Source organism: Triturus cristatus, chromosome 1_2 (assembly GCF_964204655.1).
Source record: "Triturus cristatus chromosome 1_2, aTriCri1.1, whole genome shotgun sequence".
NCBI classification, from domain to species: Eukaryota; Metazoa; Chordata; class Amphibia; order Caudata; family Salamandridae; genus Triturus; species Triturus cristatus.
The window spans coordinates 1,148,220,339-1,148,242,276 of NC_140580.1; the positions used below are offsets into that span (position 1 = coordinate 1,148,220,339).

General features: G+C 52.3%; 1 protein-coding gene across 2 annotated transcripts in view; it reads right to left on the reverse strand.

Annotated features, from left to right (window-relative positions):
- NTNG2 (netrin G2) overlaps positions 1–21,938 on the reverse strand; it is a 485,923-nt gene that overhangs the window by 12,155 nt on the left and 451,830 nt on the right. The window lies entirely within an intron of this gene.

Here is a 21,938-nt window from a genome sequence, read left to right on the forward strand (position 1 = left end):
GCGAGCATGGTGGAGAAGCTAGCGATGGGCAATGGGTGATCCGATAGTTGAGATGCCGGATGAGGGGGAGCTCCTTTAGCTGTCTCTTAAAGCACAGGAAGGAGGGGTTCGTCCTTATATGTATTGGGATGGAGTTCCAGATTTTAGGGACATTCCTCGAGAAAGACCGTGCCAGTCTTTTTTGTTTGTGGGCTTTAGGCGAAGTGAGGAGCAGGGTGTTTGAGCTTCTTAGGTTTCTCACCTGACCTTCTTTTTTGATTTTTGCAGCAAGGTAAGCAGGTTTCCCAGTGTGAAGAGGTTTGGGAGTGAGGCAGGTAGTTCTGAAGCTTCAGCAAGCTTCTATCAGGGGGCAATTCAGTTCTTTCAGGGTAGGGGAGATGTGGTCATATTTTTTTATTCCTGTGAAAATTCTGGCTGCTGCATTGAGAGTGGTTTTAAGGGGTGCAAGATGGGATTTGGCCGAGCCTGTGAGGGTGGGGCTCCCATAATCCAAACTAGACAGCGCCAGCGCTGGTGTGGCAGATTTGAGATTCTTCAGCGGTAGGTAGTGTTCGATTCTGTACAGAAGGTTCAGTTTGTAGAAGGCACTCTTTGCTCTATTCTTTTTTTTTTTAACAACTTATTTTATTGATTCTCAAGGTACCAAATGGGCAAAGCCCAGCGAGCATCGAAGCATGTATAGATACAATATACGACTGCAAGGCACCTAATGACATCCCCAATGAAGTCTGCAAACAGCAGACCCAAAACCCCCTCCCCCACCCCCAACTACGCACCATACATCATTTATACAACATTATACAAACGTAGTGCAATCTTGCTCCTTTACCTCTGCACGACACCATTACCCTATGTCGGTGAATTGCTCACCACCAGCCTATCAATTGGTTCTCGGGAAGCCACTGACTCCAGGAGAGGCAGGTCAATGCCACGGTACGTGGCCCATCTGGCCCAGATCTTCTTGTGTTTTTGCAGACATCCAGAGACTGAAATACTGCGACTTCAGTGGACAGGCACCTATCCATTGCTTTCCTACAGGTACCTATACTGGGTGGGGATGTTGTCTTCCAGTGTTTTGCAATGTCACGTTTAGCTAAAGCAAGCCCTAGAAACAATAAATGCCTTTTATATCTGTCCCCCCCCCAATGTCCTCGGTACTGTATAGGAGTATCAATCGAGGGTCTGCAGGAATGCGCCATGCCAACACCTGCCCCAAGCAGGACCTCATGCCCGACCAAAAATGTTGCAGTGCCTCACAGGTCCACACAGTATGGAGAAATGGCCCCTCCTCTGAATTGAATCGGAGGCACATAGGGGACCGAATAGCCCCCATCTTGTAAAGACGTAAACGTGTCCAGTAAATCCTGTGAAGATATTTAAACTGGATCAGTCGATATCTGGTAGAGACCGCAGAGTACCGGGGGCTAGCCAGGGCCTCTGCCCAGCCATCATCCGTCAATGTGGGCACATCTTCTTCCCACGCCGCCCGAGTCCGGTGTATAGTGGTCGTAGAGTGTGTAGTTAGTATTTGGTAAATTTGACGAATCTTCTGGGCACCTAGTTCCCCCATGAGCAACTGGCCCTCCAACGGGTGGAACTCCAGGAGGCTTGTGAGGCCCCTTATCAAAGCGGATACGGCGTGTCTGAGTTGCAGATATCTGTGAAATTGCGATTTATGGAGGCCGAAATCAGCCTGTAGCTGCTAAAAGGGTTTGAGTGTGGATCCCCGCATTACGTCTACCAACACAGAAATCCCGATGTCATCCCACCTACGGAAACCCACCAGAGCCGCGACTGGCCGGAGGTGTGTGCCGCGCCAAAGAGGCGTAGCACCGGTGAGTTTGCCCCACCATCCCATCGCCTCCAGATCTGAATGACAGTCCTACATGCCGGGGGAAGTTCCATTAGAGACAAGGAGCTATACAAAAAGTGGAGCAGAGGGTTTTCGGCCATGAGGAGTCCTTCCACAGCATAAGCTTGGTCCGATTGTGAGCAGTACCACCAGTCATTTATCACTAGGAGATGTGATGCCCAGTAATACGCCTGAACATCCGCCGCCGCTATCCCATCGCAGTAGGTAGATTGGATACAGGTCGCGAGCGCCACCCGAACCGCTCCGCCCCCCAGAGAAACCTATTGAGTAATGCATTAATTTGACGAAACCACAACGGGGGGATTGGAAAGGGGTAATTTTGCAGCCTAGAGAGCAGGCAAGGCAAAGACACCATTTTAAAAATGGCCGATCTACCATATAACGAGAGGGGGAGTTGGGACCACACCGTCGTCTCATCCCGAACTGTAGGCAGTAATGGAGCGATATTCCATGACCATGCTTCAGTTTTGCACCGTGTAATAACCACCCCGAGGCACCGGAATCCTGCCTCAGCCACCACCAACTGCGAGGCCTAAGCTTGGGACCATTAATCCCCGGGAACAGAATGGATTTGGATGGGTTAGCGCAGAGGCCGGAGGTCTCCCCAAAGACCCGCAGAATCTGCAGCACCCGGGGCCCGGAGACCCACGGATCCGACATAAAAAACAGGGCGTCATCAGCGTAAAGCGCAACCCTATCTGAGCACTCCGGAGACCAGTCCAGACCCCGTAGGCTAGAGTCCAGGCAGACCCACGCAGCCAGGGGTGCAATAGCCAGAGCGAACAGCAGTGGGGAGAGCGGACAACCCTGCCGTGTGTCCCTCCGAATGGGGAAGGGGGCCGAGCAATGGCCAGCCACTCGGACCGATGCAGTGAGGTCCGTATAAAGTAATTTCACATATGCCCGGAATTGGGGACCCAAGTTAACTGCCTCCAAGAGCTTAAAAAGGTACGTCTAACTTAATGAATCAAATGTCTTGTCGATATTGGCCAACAGGACTGCTGCAGGACGTCCCAAACGATGAGCTTCCGCCACTGCGTTGTGAGCTTGTCTGATATTATGTCTGGTAGCACGCTGTGGTATGAAGCCAGACTGGTCTGGGTGTACCAAATCCTGTATACAGGTGTGGAGGCGGACTGCCAGGATCTTCCCTAGCAGTTTAGGCTCAAAATTTAGTAATGAAATGGGGTGATAGGAACCCGGGTCGTCTGGTGGGCGGCCCGGTTTAAGAAACACTACGACCTTTGCGTGTCTCCAATCCAGAGAGAGAATATGATTCTCCGAGGCTTCATGGATCACCTCAAGCAAATGAGCCCCCTGAGTCTCCAAATGAGGCCTCAGGAAGTCACATGGGAACCAGTTCGGGCCTGGCGCACGACCAGGATGGATGTTGGAGAGAGCCGACTGCAGTTCATCCAACGAAATGGGCTCCTCCAGGGCATCCCGTTGCTCGTCCGAGAGGCGGCTGGGAGGGATATCCACGAAAAAGGCATCTATAAGGGGTTCGGAGATGACCTCCCATTCTTCGTACAATGCAGCGTAAAAATTAGCAAAGGCCTGAACAACTGCCTCGGGGGATGCGCAGGCAACTCCCGCGGGGGACCGCAGAAGGGGTACCTGCGTCGGGGCCACCTTAGCCTGACAGAGCCTATGAAGCATTTGGCTAGACTTACTGCCCCATTGGTAGATCCTATGCTGGGTGGCCAGCCAGTCGTCTTTTGCACAGTCTGTGTGAGCCTGATGGAGCATTTGTTGCACGTGCAGTAGGTTCTGGCGGGCAGTGGGGTCAGAGCCTCCCACCACAAGGGATTGGAGTTCTTCCTGCCTGTTCTCTGGGTCATGCACCTGGGCCAGGCGGCGACGCTTTTCCCCGGTGTGATAACTTATATCTGCACCCTGAATTGTGGGCTTAAACGCTTCCCATAAAATAACTGGGGACTGGCATGTGCCGGCATTGTATCTGAAGTAGTCAGTGATTGCCTGACTTAGCATCTCCCTGTATGCCTCATCACGGAGCAGCCAGGGGGGCATATGCCACCTATAGGGGGCCCTGCTAGTTAGCAGTCGCAATTTAAGTTGGATTGGCGAGTGGTCTGATAGGCCACGGGGTAGAATGGATGTATGTGCCACCCTGTGCATATAGCTATGTGGGAGGAATAAATAATCTAGACGTGGAAGAGTAGGGTGAACCGATGATGCGTAAGAGAAGCCAGCGTTCGTCGGGTGTAAGGCGCGCCACGTGTCCACCCAGCCCAGAGTACGTGCGAGTACGTTTAATTTGGATGTAGTGGGGAGTGTATCAGGTTGTCGGGCTCCCCACCTATCCAATGGACCCATAATATCATTCCAATCGCCCCCCAATATCATAAGGCCACCTGGGAGGTCCCAAAGCTGCGTTATTTTATCTATAAACATCTGGTCAAGCGGCAGAGGGGCGTATACGCTACCAAGTGTAATGTGTTCGCCGGCCAAGGTACCCGAGACCACTCTGTATCAACCCCCTGGATCTAGCCATTGTTGTGTGATTTGGAGTGGCACCCTACGGTGAATGAGAATGGCAGTACCCCGTGCCCCCTGTGTAAAGCCGGAATGATACAACGTGGAATAACCATAATGGGCTAGGCATGGGGCCTTCGTGCCCAGGAGGTGTGTTTCCTGGAGCAATAGGACATCTGCTGCATAGTGCTTTGGCTGGTGGAGCACTGTCCCTCGTTTGACTTTACTAAGCAAGTCACGCACATTCCAGGCGAGAATATTTAGCACCCCCGGAGGTGTGTTACCTGTCGTGTGGGCCATCCCTAAGTGTCCAAAGAGATAACGGCAACTGGTGCGTGCAAGGTGAAGCAATGTGGCGTGTGCATAGTGCGGAAACATACAATGAATAAGAAACCAACTGAGAAACTTTCCCCTGTTCCCCCTTACCCCCACTCCCCATACTTCCTGCAACACAGAGTATCTGTCGCGGTGGGAACCCACCCCAGGCCCCCATTAGGATGACCCAAGCGTTCCCTCCTATGGATTCCCCCCACCCAACTTACCCAACATCACCCAAAACGTCCAGGGCGAGCCATGTTCAGATCCCTCCAGGGCCTGTAGTAAAGACCCCCACCTTTATGGCCCAATCGAATTAGCGTGTGGCCACAGCCTGTAGTCATGACCCACCCCAGGAAGGGAACTTAGGGAACACGAAGCAATGTGTCCCAATTCAGCTCAGTTTCCAGAGCCTATCGGCTCTTGTGCAAACCAATTGGAGCGGGATCGATGTCGCATCTCTGCCCTGTCGACCACTCCGATGCGAGCCACCGGAGGCAGTGAGTGGGGTTTAAGAATATGTCTCTCATCAGTCCACACAAAGACTTCCTCCGGAGTATCAAAGAAAAATGATTTTGCATTGAACATCACCTTCATCCGGGCCGGAAACAGCAAGGCTTAGGATAAGTTTAGTTTGCGTAGCCTTCTCTTGGCAGCCACAAAAGACCGACGCTGTTGCTGCACCAACTTGGTGTAGTCAGGGAAAACCATGATGTGGTGTGAGTCGAAGATCATTTTATCTTTATGAAGCCGGGTATATCGAAGTACGGCATCCCGATCTGTGTAGTTAAGGAGTCGGGCTATCACTGGCCTCGGGCGTTCCCCTGGTGGCGGTTTCTTAGCCAGAGCACGATGGGCCCTCTCAACCACGAAACAGGAAGACATGTCTTCCTGGGGCAACAGTGCCTGTAGCCAATCTGAGATGAACTTGTCCATGGAGGCCCCCTCGCAGCCCTTCGGGAAACCCACCATGCACAGATTATTGCGGTTGGCCCGCCCCTCCGCATCTTCAACCCGTGCCGTCATCTCCTGTGATTGCTTGGTCAGTTTGTCCCCTTTTTTCTGTAGCACCCTGACAGAGTCCTCGACTGTGGAGACCCTGGTCTCCCCTTCCGTGATGCGGTCGACCACTTTCCGCAGATCTTGGCAAAGGAACGACACCTCTGCGCCCACGGCCCTGATCTTAGCCTCGAAGGCCATCCGCGATTGTGTAATCGCTTCCAACAACTTCGCCGCATCCGATAAGCCCTCTGTGGACTCCCCCCCCCCACCCCCCCCCCCGGGTGGGTTAGTAGTAGTGGTAAAGCGGTCCATAGTATGCTGCTTGGGGGCCGCCGCACCCTGTTTATCCCTGCCCATGGCGACAGGGGACAACTTGGCGGCCGATATAGTAGGCAACAGTGAGAGGCAGCAGATACCAACAAGCGGCAGCCCGGGCCAGACTCAAGCACAGGGCGTCACCGCAGCCCAAAGCACGTGCTGCAGGCGATCTTGCAGGGGCCCACCAGCAGCAGCGCTCTCTATGTGGGGGGCACTTTGCAGGAGCAGCCAAGCTCTATGCAGTAGTTCCCGGAGAGGGATGTAGGCCTCCCCGATATCGCAGCACAGTGTCACACCAAGGCGCCAGGAACCGGGCAGTCACTTAAACCGGGGCCGCTCAGCAGATCGTAGGCCGTGAAAATACTGCCATCCCTGGGCACCCCACGACCTGAGTCAAATGGGTGCTGGGTTCCTCACCAGACCAATGATGGGCCCTACGGGAGCCACCGCACCATCACAGCAGCGCCTCCAGCCAGGGTAATCCCTGTCGCTCCTTCAGGAGGGGCGCCACCAAACTGGAGGTCCACAGCTCACCTACGGACCCTCCAACAGCAGGACTCACCCGTGACCCGGCCCGGGGTCGCAGGATCTAAGCAAGGCTGCACCAGGCCGCGATGCAGGAAGTGGGGGAGGGGCGCCAGCTATGGTGTCGCAGCGGGAACCCCAGGCTCCTCGTCCTCCCGCCGGTTGTCGTGCGGGACCGCACAGCAGCGGCGACACTTCTCAGCTTCAGGCACCGATGGAGTTAGGATAGGCAGCCACCTCTCTGACCGTGGGGCTTGCTGCAGCCACAGCCTCGAGTGCCCCGCTGTGCGTCACAGGCGCGGCGGCCGCCAGTCGGGAAGCCGCCCACGGTGTATCAGACCCACTGCCGCCGATAGAACTCTTCTGCAGGGTCACGACAGGCACCGCAACAAAGGGCCCTCCAAAATAAGGCTCGGGGTCTAGGATCGTGTCGGATTAAGGCCCATAGAGGGAGCAAACAGCGGAACTCTACGGAGACACGTCCGCCATGTTCGGCTCCCAGGCCACGCCCCCTGCTCTATTCTTTAAATGATCTTTCATGATCAGTTTGGGGTCCAGTGTGATTCCTGGAGATCTGACAGTCAGCTGGGGATAGAATGCAGTTGAGAGTGCCTATGGTGTTTGGCCATTCTAGCATGGGGGTCTGATCTGTTTTTGAGATGAGGATGATTTTAGTCTTGTCTTGGTTGAGTTTTAGGTGGTTGTGAGATAGCCAGGGTTGGACTTCCTTGAGAGTGGTATTTAGCTGGTGTACATCCTCTTGTGAGGAGATTTCCATGTAGAGCTGGGTGCCATCTGTGAATAGATTGAAGGGTATGTTTGCTTGGTTCAGGGTGACGGGGAGGGGCTCCATGTAGATTTTGAACAGAGTGGGCGAGAGGACAGAGCCTTGAGGAACGCCCCTAGTTATTGCCCTTGTGTAAGAAGTCTGATTGTGTATTTTTATTAGTTCGGAGGGGATTTGTACACAGGATTCGGACCACCGTAAGACCACCCCGGCCACACAGATCCTTTTTTTTCCAGGAAATCCAGGTGTAGCTATGGATGGCGAGGGCGCCCCAGGAGGCGTTTCAAGGTACAGAATCTCTAAGGAGCCTGACTGGACTAGTCCAGGGTTTTGGACCTTTGTGGAGCTTTTACTAAGAGCGGTGCACATCACCTACAGGAAGCTATAGTTCCCTTTTCTTTATAGTAAACAAGCATCCTAATGGAATAATAGTATTTTTGCAAAACATTTTTCATTTCCAATGTGTCTAAAAGCAGTGTCCTTGCAAGATTACAAGTCTTGGCCAGCAGGCTAGCTGAGAGTAGCATCTGGAGTGTGGGGAATCCTTGGTGAAGGAGAAATTGTTCGGACCCACAGATATTGCTGGGCAGGAACCCAGCTTTAAATTGCCAGGAGCTGGTAAGAATCCTGCGACTGACTTTGCCCCCAGAACCTCTGCGTCATCCACTCTGACGTGGGCGCAGGGAAGGGGCTGGCGAGCACCTTGTTCCACCACTGCTTGACCTCGGGTGGAGGCAAAACCTTTGCCTTAGGTACTTTCCAGAGCCTTCGCGCTTCCTGGCAGTGCCCCCCTGCCTTCTTCCATGTCTGCTGAGCGGCTTGCCAAGCACACTACTTTTGTGTCATCACAGTGGGGTTGGGCAACACATTCTGTTTTGAGGCAGTCTCCTTGGAGACGCCCTTTGTTGCCCTGGATGAAGCATTTCCAGGTGCTTTCAAATGACCTTGCCTGTTCCTGGCTGTGCTTCCGGTGTTGTCAGTCTGTTCGCTGCTCACTCGGCGTAGCTGAGCTCTCTGATTGCCCCTTTATTGGTGTCCCCTTCAGATGTACCTGTGTCTTACTTTCTAGCTCATAGTTACTTCCATCTGCGCTGCTGCCTCTAGGTGCTTTGCTGTTCCCCTTTCTCAGCAGGCCTGGAGCTGCTTGTCTGAAGCTCCAGTCACGTCGCTCAGATTGCGTTCACGGCCCATCTCTCGTGAGAGGGCACAAGGCTTGTTGTGATAACATTTCATTTGTATTCGTCATCTTTTTCGGGGTTGGACGTCGGGCGCTTCACTTCTGTTTGCTGTGGTTACATTTGGCAGTTTTGAGCCAGGCTCGTGCAAACTTCTCGTTTCTTTTAATGGTTTTGGTGGAGCTGCTCGCCAGCGTGGCATCACCCACCATGCTCTTCTGCCAGGCTTGCGGTGCGCACCCCAGAACCAGTGTTTCAAGGAGCTGGAGTTGCACCCTGCTTGGTTGTGCTTTGTTATTCGAACAGCCATGTCTCCTTACAAAAGATTAAGCCTTGGCGGAGTTCGCGGAGTTCCGCATAGTGGAACTCCGCCAAGTGCAAGAAGAACTCTGCTGCGGTGGAGTGCGTTTGAAAAATGGCATTCACTGTAATTTTCAGCGCCGGGTGTTTGTCCGCGCTGTGAAATGATTGCGAACGGCACCTTGCGCAGCGCAAGCGGGCGCTGCTTCCTTTCTGCCACTTGAGTAGATTTTCTACTCGAAGGGCAGCTTTCTCAATGTGAACAGGTGGTTTCTCAACGCGAACGGACGGTTTCTCAATGCGAGCAGTCGCAAGCATACACGGCCATCTGAATTGAGAAATACGACTGCCCGCATCACTGGGAGGTTGATTTCCCTTGATCGCGTTCACCAACTTGACGTTGAAGAGCACGAATGATGAAAAATCTTGCTACGAGCGAGGAAAAAAACTTCGCTCCGCTATGCTGCTTGCTTTACAGGAGGGGGTGAAGCAGCACCCTGGTCCTCGGGGAACTTTAACCATGTGGTGTCTGTGTACGGAAAGAGTCTGGCTCATACGCAATTACCTGTGTCCCTCTCTTTCTGCAGCATACCTCCAAAGTGAGCCAGGTGAAGGCGGGCCCTGTGCACCATCCTCTCTGCTAGAACCGGTGACACCTTCTCTGTCCACAGAGATCCATGCAGACCTTTGGACCAGCAGATACCGCTCCCCTAGCCTGACGACTGCGGTGTCTGCGGGTGGTATGTGGATAGGGCGATTGGCCTGGACACACCGGGTGTTAGGGGCACAGAGCCCCCACATGCAGGTGGCATGAGGACAGGGTGGTCTGTCCAGTCATACCGGGTATTAGACGCATAGAAACCCCTGTAACCTGATAGCTGCGGTGTCTGCGGGTGGTATGGTATGTAGACTGGGTGCTCTGCCCGGTTACACCAGGGTTGGGGGCACAGAAACCCATGTTACCTGACAGCTGCAATGCCAGAGGGTGTTATGTGGACAGGGTGCTCTGTCCTGTCACACTGGGTGTTAGGGGCACAGAAATCCTAGGAACCTGACTGCTTCAGCGGGTGGCATGTGGACGTGGGGGTCTGCCTGGTAACACTGGATGTTAGGGGCACAGAAACCCCTGTAACTTGATGACTGCGGTATCTGTGGGTGGTATGTGGGCGGGGTGGTCTGTCCAGTCGCACTGGGCGTTAGGGGCACAGAAACCCTTGTAACCTGACAACTGTGGCACCTGCGGGTGGTATGTGGGCAAGGTGGTCCGTCCAGTCGTACCGGGTTTTAGGGACATGGAAACCCCTGTAACCTGATGGCTGTGGTGTAAGCGGATGGTATGTGGACGGGGTGGTCTATCCGTTCACACCGAGTGTTAGGGGCACAGAAAACCCTGTAACCTGACGGCTGTGGTGTAAGCGCATGGTATGGTAATGGAGTGGTCTGTTCGGTCTCACCGAGTGTTGGGGCACAGAACATCTTGTAACCTGACGACTGCAGTGTCTGCAGGTGGTATGTGCCCCCCTGCCTTCTTCCATGTCTGCTGAGCGGCTTGCCAAGCACACTACTTTTGTGTCATCACAGTGGGGTTGGGCAACACATTCTGTTTTGAGGCAGTCTCCTTGGAGACGCCCTTTGTTGCCCTGGATGAAGCATTTCCAGGTGCTTTCAAATGACCTTGCCTGTTCCTGGCTGTGCTTCCGGTGTTGTCAGTCTGTTCGCTGCTCACTCGGCGTAGCTGAGCTCTCTGATTGCCCCTTTATTGGTGTCCCCTTCAGATGTACCTGTGTCTTACTTTCTAGCTCATAGTTACTTCCATCTGCGCTGCTGCCTCTAGGTGCTTTGCTGTTCCCCTTTCTCAGCAGGCCTGGAGCTGCTTGTCTGAAGCTCCAGTCACGTCGCTCAGATTGCGTTCACGGCCCATCTCTCGTGAGAGGGCACAAGGCTTGTTGTGATAACATTTCATTTGTATTCGTCATCTTTTTCGGGGTTGGACGTCGGGCGCTTCACTTCTGTTTGCTGTGGTTACATTTGGCAGTTTTGAGCCAGGCTCGTGCAAACTTCTCGTTTCTTTTAATGGTTTTGGTGGAGCTGCTCGCCAGCGTGGCATCACCCACCATGCTCTTCTGCCAGGCTTGCGGTGCGCACCCCAGAACCAGTGTTTCAAGGAGCTGGAGTTGCACCCTGCTTGGTTGTGCTTTGTTATTCGAACAGCCATGTCTCCTTACAAAAGATTAAGCCTTGGCGGAGTTCGCGGAGTTCCGCATAGTGGAACTCCGCCAAGTGCAAGAAGAACTCTGCTGCGGTGGAGTGCGTTTGAAAAATGGCATTCACTGTAATTTTCAGCGCCGGGTGTTTGTCCGCGCTGTGAAATGATTGCGAACGGCACCTTGCGCAGCGCAAGCGGGCGCTGCTTCCTTTCTGCCACTTGAGTAGATTTTCTACTCGAAGGGCAGCTTTCTCAATGTGAACAGGTGGTTTCTCAACGCGAACGGACGGTTTCTCAATGCGAGCAGTCGCAAGCATACACGGCCATCTGAATTGAGAAATACGACTGCCCGCATCACTGGGAGGTTGATTTCCCTTGATCGCGTTCACCAACTTGACGTTGAAGAGCACGAATGATGAAAAATCTTGCTACGAGCGAGGAAAAAAACTTCGCTCCGCTATGCTGCTTGCTTTACAGGAGGGGGTGAAGCAGCACCCTGGTCCTCGGGGAACTTTAACCATGTGGTGTCTGTGTACGGAAAGAGTCTGGCTCATACGCAATTACCTGTGTCCCTCTCTTTCTGCAGCATACCTCCAAAGTGAGCCAGGTGAAGGCGGGCCCTGTGCACCATCCTCTCTGCTAGAACCGGTGACACCTTCTCTGTCCACAGAGATCCATGCAGACCTTTGGACCAGCAGATACCGCTCCCCTAGCCTGACGACTGCGGTGTCTGCGGGTGGTATGTGGATAGGGCGATTGGCCTGGACACACCGGGTGTTAGGGGCACAGAGCCCCCACATGCAGGTGGCATGAGGACAGGGTGGTCTGTCCAGTCATACCGGGTATTAGACGCATAGAAACCCCTGTAACCTGATAGCTGCGGTGTCTGCGGGTGGTATGGTATGTAGACTGGGTGCTCTGCCCGGTTACACCAGGGTTGGGGGCACAGAAACCCATGTTACCTGACAGCTGCAATGCCAGAGGGTGTTATGTGGACAGGGTGCTCTGTCCTGTCACACTGGGTGTTAGGGGCACAGAAATCCTAGGAACCTGACTGCTTCAGCGGGTGGCATGTGGACGTGGGGGTCTGCCTGGTAACACTGGATGTTAGGGGCACAGAAACCCCTGTAACTTGATGACTGCGGTATCTGTGGGTGGTATGTGGGCGGGGTGGTCTGTCCAGTCGCACTGGGCGTTAGGGGCACAGAAACCCTTGTAACCTGACAACTGTGGCACCTGCGGGTGGTATGTGGGCAAGGTGGTCCGTCCAGTCGTACCGGGTTTTAGGGACATGGAAACCCCTGTAACCTGATGGCTGTGGTGTAAGCGGATGGTATGTGGACGGGGTGGTCTATCCGTTCACACCGAGTGTTAGGGGCACAGAAAACCCTGTAACCTGACGGCTGTGGTGTAAGCGCATGGTATGGTAATGGAGTGGTCTGTTCGGTCTCACCGAGTGTTGGGGCACAGAACATCTTGTAACCTGACGACTGCAGTGTCTGCAGGTGGTATGTGGACAGGGTGGTCTCTTCAGTCACACTGGGTATTAGGAGCACAGGAACCTGATGGCTGCGGTGAGAGTATATGGTATATGGACGGGTGGTCTGACCAGTCACACTGGTTGTTAGGGGCACAGAAACCCCTGTAACCTGATGGCTGTGGTGTCTGTGGGTGGTATGTGGGCAGGGTGATCGGTACGGTGGCACCAAGTGTTAGGGGTACAGAAACACCTGTAACCTTAGAGATTCGGCATCTGCGGGTGGCATGTGGACAGGGTAGTTTTCCCAGCCACACCCGGCGGTCTGCCTGGGCACAGCGGGTGTTAGGGGTACAGAAACTCCTGTAACCTGTGGCATCTGCGGGTGATATGTGGACAGGGTGGTTTGCCTGGGCACACCCGGTGTTAGGGGCACAGAAAATCCTGTAACCTGACAACTGCTGTGTGTGCAGGTGGTATGTGGACATGGTGGCCTGCCCGGGCACACTGGGTGTTAGGGGCACAGAAACCCCTGAAACGTGTTGACTGTGGTGTCTGCTGGCGGGATGTGGACAGGGAGGTCTGCCCGGGTGCACCAGGTGTTAGGGGTACAGAAATCCCTATATACTGACAGCTTCGGCATCTGTGCACGGCTTGTGGGCGAGGTGGTCTGCCCAGTCACACCACGTATTAGGGGCACAGAAACCCCTGTAATCCGATGACTGTGGCGTCTGCGGGCAGTGTGTGGACTGGGTGGTCTGCCCAGGGACACTGGGTGTTAAGGGCACAGAAACCACTGTAACCGGACAACTGTGGCATCTGCGGGCGATATGTGGACCGGGTGGTCTGCCCGGATACACCGGGTGCTATGGGCACAGAAACCCTTTTAACCTGACAACTGCGGCATCTGCGGGTGGCATGTGGACAGGTTGCTCTGTCGTATGTTCCATGAAACACTGAGACAGGACAAGTTCATAGGCAGGTTTATTCCAATTCCCGAGACACTCACACCAGCAGTCAGCGAGAGAGGCAAAGTACAACCGTCTCTTCACTGTGCAGTCCTCTGTTGAAGTGTCACACATTCCACCAGACAGAATTTCAACCTACGCCAAAACATTCTAGTGTCAATGCAAGAACAGAGAAGAGGGAACACATATTTACATGAACGACCTAACACTGTCCGGTCACACTGGGTGTTAGGGGCACAGAAACCCATGTAATCTGACAACTGCGGCGTCTGCGGGTGGCATGTGGACAGGGTGCTCTGTCTGGTCACACTGGGTGTTAGGGGCTCAGAAACCCTTGTAATCTGACAACTGTGGCGTCTGCGGGTGGTATGTGGACAGGGTGCTCTGTCCAGTCACACTGGGTGTTAGGGGCACAGAAACCCTTGTAACCTGACAACTGCGGCGTCTGCAGATGGTATGTGGACAGGGTGGTCTGCCCGGTAACATTGGATGTTAGGGGAACAGAAACCCTTGTAACCTGACAACTATGGCACCAGCGGGTGGTATGTGGACAGGGTGCTCTGTCCGGTCACACTGGGTGTTAGGGGCGCAGAAACCCTTGTAACCTGACAACTGCGGCGTCTGCGGGTGGTTTGTGGCCATGGTGGTCTGCCCGGTAACATTGGATGTTAGGAGCACAGAAATCCCTGTAACTTGATGAATGCGGTGTCTGTGGGTGGTATGTGGACGGGGTTGTCTGTATGAGGATGGACCATGTGGGTCAGGTCGACCCAAGGAATTCCCTGGCCCACCCAAGGCCATTTAGACCTGAAAAGTAAGAGTTTTTAACCTTCATGTTTCACAGGGGCGCGCAGCCTCGTGGGGTGTCCCTTATGGTTGTTTATTGATTAGCAACCATTGACATAGGATACTGTCAGGCCTGGGAGGGGGTGCAGTCAGCAGGATCTATTAACAGCCATGATGCACACATTGACCAGCATAGATATCCTGAAAACAGAGTTATGATTCAGGGCTTATTGCATCGTATTTTTAAACTTCAATGCTTTGCAAAGTAAAAAGCTGCCAAACATTTTTAAAAACATGAAAAGCTGTAAAGCGGCTCTGGAGGGCGGCAGAAGTATGTCTGCTGCTGCGCATGACCAGGAGCGCGCTGCAGTCCTAAAGGTCTGCATCTCAAAGAGTTGACCAGCAGCGTCCCGCCCCTCCACTCCCCCAAAGCCGGAAGCGCATCAGAGGAAGCGCAGTCTGCAGCTCTCTGAGTGCTGATTATTGTTTTAGAAATGTCAAACGAGGGCAGATCGATTAAATACTTTGTTGTGTTTTTTAGGCAGTGCCCACTCACCTTCATGGCCCACCCATGCTTCTTTACGGCCCACCCAAATAAAACATTCTAGAGCCGGGCCTGCGGGGCACTCTGGGTGTTCGGGGCACCTGCAGCGCCTGCGGGTCATATGTGGACAGGGTGGTCTGTCCAGTCACACCAGGTGTTGGGGGCACAAACAACCCTGTAACCAGACAACTACTGCATCTGTGGGCGGGGTGTGGATAGGGTGGTCTGCCCGGGCACACCCGGTGTTAAGGGCACAGAAACCCCTGTAACCTGACAGCTGCGGTATCTGGGGACGGTATGTGGACAGGGTGGTCTGTCCAGTCACACTGGATGTTAGGGGCACAGAAGCCCTTGTTTCCAGCAGTGTGGGCACTGAGCGCCCTCTGAGGGCCCCACACTGCCCGCTTATGCCCACTGCAGCTGAGTACATATCGCAGTCCTGAGTGTCTCGGGTGTGCCCCCTTTTCGGGCGCGGCGGAGGCTCTCGGAGCTCGACACTCTGTCCTAGAATTGGTTCTGTTACTGTCCTAGCCTCCATTGCTAATGCCTGTGTCCCCCTGGCCCTGTCTCGGGGTTCAACAACACAACACATTACCATACAGTACTGAAGAACGCTTCTTTACTGGCACATTGTGCAAGTCTTGCCAAAGACATATTGTTTACAAAGCCTCTGAATTCAGTTTTCAAACTTTGAAATATCCCCGAATTACTCCGTCTGAGTAGATACAAAATGAGGCTGTCTTCTATAAGATCCGCGTTTATTGCTCGCAGAACCTGACGCCCCCAGCTCTCACGCCTCTGTCTCTAGTTCCAAACCTTTGCACTTACCCTGTATTAGGACACTCTTTGCCTATGCTTATTGTTTTTAGAGTTTGGCTAAGAAGCGGATTCAGCTGTCTGTTCTCGAACTGCTTATTCACACTGACATATTGCGGATGGATACACGTTTACACACTCTGGTACCCAATTAATTTTGTGGCTGTCGCCTGATATAAGGTAGTGTCTTTTAATGCTAGATTAATGGCGCCATCATGTGGCCATATGTGAGTATTACAAACATCATTGCATTTGTCCCACTAGTGAGATCGCTGACTCTCTTTTACATGCCTCATGTTGCAACCACAGTTACCTCGAACGAGTAATACACACCAGGGAACTTTTCTAAAAACTGGGGGGCAGATTTACAAGCCCCTTGCGGCCATTTTGTGCTTATGTTGGGTCACTTTTGATTACGCAGTGGCGGCGTTAAAAATACGGCCAATTTTCAACGCGACGCATTTAGGGAGATGCGTCGCGTTGTAAAGCCCTGCATCACATTATACCTGCGTCAGGTATAACGTATGCAGGGTGGGCGTTCCCATGCAGGAAAACCTCATAAAAGTGACGCAGTGAAATCTACAAGATTTCACTGCATCACGTCTATAACGCCACTGCGTCAAAACCTTACGCCTGCTTCAAGGAGTGATGCAGTGTAGTGGGAATAGGCCTCAAAATGCATTGCTGGAGTTACGTTGTGCCTGTGATATGACTCCAGCAATGCAGGACTTTTGCCCCAACAGATGCGTTAGAATTTCTGACGCAGCTGCCAATCCTTGCGCCGTTTTGTAAATACGGCGCATCCACGGTGGCACAAGGGTTTCTCACGGTGGCGCAGGGAAAGTGACGCATCTCTACAGTAAATCTGCCCCTCAGTTTCAAGATAAAAACAATATTCAAAGAGCAGGCACAGGCCTGAATGAAAGAATACTTGGATATTTTGAAGGTGTAGCACAGTTGCCCTCTCTGAGCACTTTAAGGGTATATGTGGGGCCACAGTTACAATGATTTGGCGTAGGGTGAGTACCGCAAGTGTTTTTCCTGTGCTGCCCTACGCCGAATCAAAAAGGCAGGAATGCACCGTATTTACAAGATACTGGGCATTCCTGTCCTTTCAGCCAGCTCTGGCGCACAATTTGGTGCCTATGCAGGCATCCTTTCACCATGGTGGAAGGATGTCTGCATTGTTGGCAGGATTGATTTTGTGCAGGAAGGGACATCTTCCTTCACAAAAACAATCAATGGAGGCATTTTCCTCTTTCTATGTATGCTGCAGAATGCAGCACACATGGAAAGAGGGAAAAAAAGGAGAAACAAACATATTTCTCTCCCACGTTTACAGATCCTTGTGAATCTGGGAGTGCGTCAAAAACCATGGGTGTTCCAGGGGAACAAAGCAAACACAAGGAGATGATGGACGGAGCGCTGAAACTTTTCAGACACTTACCCCTAGTCACAGATATGGGTTGAATCCATCATCATTTTTTAGCTCACTTCGCCACCCCAGTTCAGACCCAGTCATATGCAAATCAGTCTTGACCCTGTGCCTCATGAGAAAAGTTCAGCCCAAACTGCCAGGCCAGGTCCTCCCTGGACCGGAAACAAGCATCCTGGGACCGGTTTCGGGATAACACCCTTCATCAGCCAGGCTAGCTTGAATCCAGTGGCAAAGTGAGCAAGGGACCCACGTCTGGGCATACCCTGCCAACTTAGGGTGAACAAAGCAACCACAAGGAGATGATGGATGGAGCGCTGAAACTTTTCAGACATTCACCCCCAGTCACAGATCTGGGTTGAATCCACCATCGTTCTTTAGCTTACTTCGCCACCCCAGTTCAGACCCAGCCATGTGTATACTGTCCTGTTTTTAGTTGTAAATTCTGGTGTTTTTTTTTCAGTGTTTTCCAATGTTTTAGCAAATTGTTGAAATCAGTGATTGTGAGGGCATATTATTTTTTGCTCTGTAAATAATTATGGGGGTTGTGTTTTTTCAGTGCTTCTAAGGAATTTGGCTTGTATTTCCTTTGTTCATTCCTATTGTCAATGCTGCCTTCTTTCCTGCCTCTAATTTCTCTGTAACTTTCCTTGAATGTATTCTTACAAGTATCTTTTCATTATTTTCCTACCCTCCCTCCCTGCCTCATTTCCAAGCACTCAAACTCATATTTCCAGCAGTCCAGTCCCAAACCACACGCGGGGTCTGCATGGATCAGGAGATGATTGCAGCAGATAAAAGGTTATTGATGGGCATGTAACCCACCTTCCTCCAGACGAATGGCAAATATCAGCTGAGGGTTTTTAACTGAGGGCATTTAAACATTGTGGGGCAGAAAGTGCTCTGTTACTGCAAGCCAGGGTCATCCTGCTGTGTTCCTGGTCTCGAGATAACAAGAACGGGGAGGGCTAGTAAAGATGGCATTTGTACATGCCATGGGGCTAGTCCCCCTCTTCAGGGCTAAAGGGAAGAAGACTGCTAAGGAATGAATGTACATGCTATGAACTATAGGGTCTCTGGTGACAGCAGGCTCTGCTATATAAAGAACCAGCTGATGTAGTAACCCCGTCACCTGCAGGATGCTTTGAGTTTGTTGCTTGTGCAGCTCACAGAGCAAATTCAGTTTATTTTACATTGTCTTGCTATGTCAATGGGATTTAGTGTTTATTTGAAAGCCAGCGCAAGGACTACATGGCAGTGATTTTTGCAGAGATTTTGCGCCTTTATTTATTTGAAAGCTGTGCGGGGCCTGTGCTACTGCCAGGCAGATTCGAGAGCTGGCCAGGGCACTCTACCCTTGTGTTCTGTGCAGCGTCTGCTGTTCTGGGGGATGTTCCATCTTTGGAGAAGGAACGAGCCCAGCTCAATATGTTTCATCAGATATCGAACTCTGATTTGTGCAGGGGATTCTGCCAAGTGTCTTCAGGCCCCATTTCAGCGCCATTGGTTCCAACTTCCACTTTGACAAGGTCATAATAACAATGAGTGTTGAACCTGTGACCCTGGAGCGATGGCATGAGCATGTTCCACTGCTGTATGCAGGCCCAGAGCGGGTCTATGCTGTTTCTGCTCAAATTGTGCTGTATACAGTATACATTAGGAAAGAGAAAACGGGGGGGGGGGGCACCTCTTCCTGTTTCTGATCTGCACTGCCAGAAACTCCTACCCTAACTTGGGAATTTGCTATGTTAATGTATAAGCTTTACACAGAGGAGTTACTGGTGCTAGGACCCCGCCCGGGACTGTGCATGTTTCCTGAAGAGGTTCATGGCATGGGGTCTTTGTCCCTTCGTATGAGGGGTGTGGCTCCTGTAGGCACACTTTCAGACCATCACAATGTAAACTTAAGAGCTGAAGTGTTCTGCACAGCGCTTTAAGGGTGGGTATTATTAATTCTAGTGGCGTCTGTGTGCAGAGGGAGCTTTGTAGCCACAATCTTGCTACCCAAACTTTCAGAAGCAAAGGTGGGCACCACTCTGCGAACGAGGATGACATCATGGTGGCACCTTTCGCCCTGTGCTGAAACCTCGTTCATGGTTTGGCTGAGAACCTGGTTGGCCCCTCCACAGCAATGTGCAGTGAAGAGGCAGTTGAAGCCACATCAGGTGAGCCATGATGGTAAAACGGAGTGGGGGTACATCAAGGGTGTCTTTGGACCAGGAGTGTTGTCAACATGACATGTCAAGCGGCTTACCATGACCAGAGTGGGTCATAATGGGAGCATCCATCACAGAAATGTGCCTGTACGTCAAGGCCTCACTTACACTGCTTTGACACCAGAGGGCACCAAACCACTAGCAGTGCAGCACAGTCTGGTGTTTTCTGGTTTCTACTGAAAAGCAAACATTCTCTTTGGGTGTGTGTAGGACAGTAGGATCTGCTTCACATGGGTACCCCCACTTTTTGCTGTTGTTTCACTGTTTTTCGACCTTAGTCTGGCTGTGACCCTGCTAATCAGAACTCCAGCCTAGCTGCTTCCTCTCTACAATGGTTTCCATGTACATTAGGTACATTTCCAATTGGATTCTGGAGTGCCTTATAAGCCCCTAGTATTTGGAATACTATGTACCTAGGGAATAGGTACCTCAGAGGCCTACCAGGGGCTGAAGCATGTATTATGCCACCCCTGGGAAGCACTCCAAAATGACACCACAGGTCTGCTACTGCAGCCTGGGTAAGGTGGTGTTTGCACCCCTTACTGTGGTATAGGCTACCTATATCACTACCGTTGCACACACATATAAAACCTATAAGTCACTCCTATGGCAGGCCTTAACAATCCTGAAGGCAGAGTGCTTGGTTTGTATGTGAGAGGGTGCCCCTGCATGAGCAGAGCCCCTCTGCAGTGTTCAGAGTACCTCCTCTGATGCTGTTTGTGGTGCAGCCTGACCATATACTCTTAAGTGTATTATAACCTTGCGGTAAATGCTAACTTTGGGATGGCTGCACGGAAACATGTTGTGTTTGGAGTCAAACGCTTTGGAATACTACCCCCCCCCCGTGGGGTTAGCATTCCACCCTTCTAGAGGGAGAAACATGTTCACACTGGTCTAACCCGGTAAAGACTTTCTACAGCCCTGGCATCACAAAATGGATGCCACTGCCACAGACACGGGTCTGGCCTCCTGCTGCTGACCGAAACTCCGACAGGGGAGGACTGGACAATAGGTTTCCTGTCCTAGGGAGGTGTAACCACCTCACCAGACAGGCAGATGTGTATTGGGGCTGGGCGGGAGCACTCTCTGGTGCTTTGAAGTCCTGCACTGGGGGCATACTTGGTGTCCCTGTGCATAGTCCAGTTCAAACTGGTTGCAGGGGCTACCTGCCCCTGCTCTGGTGTGAAACTGGACAAAGGAAATGGGTGTAACCACCCCTCTTTCCAAACCCTCCCATAGGTGGGTCCCTAGAGTATGTCCAACCCCCAAACGATGTATAAGTATGGGAACCCATTCCTTGCGAGTTGGACGAAACTCTGAAACATATATCCTGGACCTTCGACGTTCTACTTTAACTAAAAGACTGAAGAAATCTCCCTTGGGGTCAAGGAGTGACTCCCCTGCTTGGCAGGCACCAAAGAAGCAACTGACCAGTCTGCATCGCTGAAGCTCCCGCCAGACGCTGAAGTCTTTGCATCACCAGAGGTAGATTTCCAGACTTTCCTGAGGCTACCCTGAGTCCAAGGCAAAGCTGCGGCCTGTGACTATCGTGGGTGATGTGGAACCGTGACCCCTGGACAACATGATCTTTTGCTGCTCCACCATCTTCCTGGACTTCCTCAAAGTTGTGCTTTGGGCTCCAAGTAGCCCCAGCGCTGAGCACCTCCTGCACTGAAGATTTCTGGCCTCCACTCCACAAGTGACCCGTGGGCCAGTTTCCAGTGCGACCGCTTGAGGCTCCTTCGCGATTGCTAGCCTGTTGGCTAGTGGGTCCCCACGAAGGCAACTCCTCTTCTGATTGGGCTTTCCTGGTTGCTCCAGATGTGCCATGACTTACCCTTGCTGGATGAGTCCCCCAGACCTTGCTGGTCTGCACCAATGTCCTTTCTCTGATTCCAAGTGACTTGCCGTTGCCAAGGGTTGTTGGGTCCAATCTGGTCGCCGACACCACAGCACTTGACAAACTTTGTGGGACAGCTCGAATCCAGCTCCTGGTTGTCATCGGCACCTCCTGGACCTCGTGTCAGAAGAGTCAAGACACCCATCAACTCACCTGACGCACCCGACATCTGTGGGCATTGGCTTATCGTGCCCTTGGTCACTGGTAAGTGACCCAGACTCTGTCCCCTCTGCTTTCAGGTTCCTTCCATCCTAGATCCGGCCTTGGATCTCTCCGGACACTTCTCCTCTGCACAGCAGCAGCACTTCCTGAGCAGCTTCCATTGAAACCAGCGACGAGACCCGACACCATTTCACACCTATGCACCCGGCTTCCCTGGGTGAGGTAACTCGAGTACTCCAGTGCTCCCATGGGTGTTGGCCCTAGACACCTCTGAGGCCAAAAGGGTTCGCTCGTAGATATCTTCTAAGTGTCCTTAAACTCTAAATTTCCAACCGTGACATTCCCCATAGAAGTAAACGGTGATTCGCGGCTGTGTTCTCACACTGCACGCGTCCTCCGTGGGTCCCCTGTGTCACTACCTTGGGTGGTTCCTTGTGGTCCAAGCACTTCTACAGGCTCTAGGCATTGTGTCTAGCTCAGTTGTGGTTCTTATACCAGTTTATTGGTATATGGTTTGGTACGCCCCTAGGGCCCAAACGTGTATTTGTGCTATTACTGTTGATTGCGAACTTGTAACTAAAGTACTTCGAACTCCAGTCTCATAAAGAGACTAGAGGGGTGTGTTTTATCTTAAATA